Source organism: Triticum dicoccoides, chromosome 7A (genome assembly GCF_002162155.2).
Source record: "Triticum dicoccoides isolate Atlit2015 ecotype Zavitan chromosome 7A, WEW_v2.0, whole genome shotgun sequence".
Taxonomy (NCBI): domain Eukaryota; kingdom Viridiplantae; phylum Streptophyta; class Magnoliopsida; order Poales; family Poaceae; genus Triticum; species Triticum dicoccoides.
In genome coordinates, this window is record NC_041392.1 from 610,496,687 (window position 1) to 610,497,631 (window position 945).

A 945-nucleotide genomic window follows, 5' to 3' on the forward strand; every position below is an offset into this window, starting at 1 on the left:
AGGGTCGGCCCTGCCTACTCTGGACCAATGTCACCGCGAAGAAGAGGAACACCGACCTAGCGTTCTTGATGGGGACGGACATGTCGACGATGGACGAGCAGGTCAAGGCGTGGTACCTAGAGGAGCGCGGCCTCATCTTGAACCAGATGTCTTTGACCACCGCGCCCACGCCCACGCCCACGCCGACCCCAACACCTACGCCCATGCCGACCCCAACACCTACGCCCACGTCGACCCCAATGTCGATGCCCAGCCCGAGTGATGAAGCCACGCCGATGCCCAGCACAGAAGCCACGCCGACGCCGACCGGCCCAAGCACAGAAGCCACGCCGACGCCGGCCAGTCCCACGCCGAAGGAGCCCTTCGTTTGATGCATTCCTTTGTCTACGAGTCCTTTTTTTTGAACGTCGAACTTTCGTGTATGTTTGATCGCCGAACTGTGGCATGGTGATCGCCGAACTTTGTGGCAGGTCGTCTTTGATCGCCGAACTTGTGGGGAAACACAAGTTTGAATTTATGTGTGTCTTGGGGACCGAAACCTGGGGCTGCAGCTGGGAACTGGATCGCCCTGAGGGCGAAAAAACCGTCGGCACATGGGCCAAAACGCAATCGCCGGGTGCGCTGGGGGGCCGAACAAGTGGAGATGCTGTGATATTTTACAATTTTTTATATTTTTTTAAAAAATTGGGTAATTAATTAAAAATTGCATACACAAAAAAATGTAAGTTACATCTAAAATATGTTCATGAGTTTCAAAAATGTTTTGTGATATTTTCAAAAATATATGTATACAGTGAAAAATTATTATTTATACTCCCTCCATTTCTAAATATAAGGCTTTTATAGATTTCAGTACAGACTACATACAGATGTATGTACACATATTTTAGACTGTAGATTCATTCATTTTGCTCCGTATATAGTCCATGTTAGATTCTTTTTTTT

General features: G+C 48.1%; 1 pseudogene; it reads left to right on the plus strand.

Annotated features, from left to right (window-relative positions):
- Positions 1-371, plus strand: part of LOC119333696 — a 3,199-nt pseudogene extending 2,828 nt beyond the window's left edge.
- Positions 372-945: the final 574 nt, after the last annotated feature.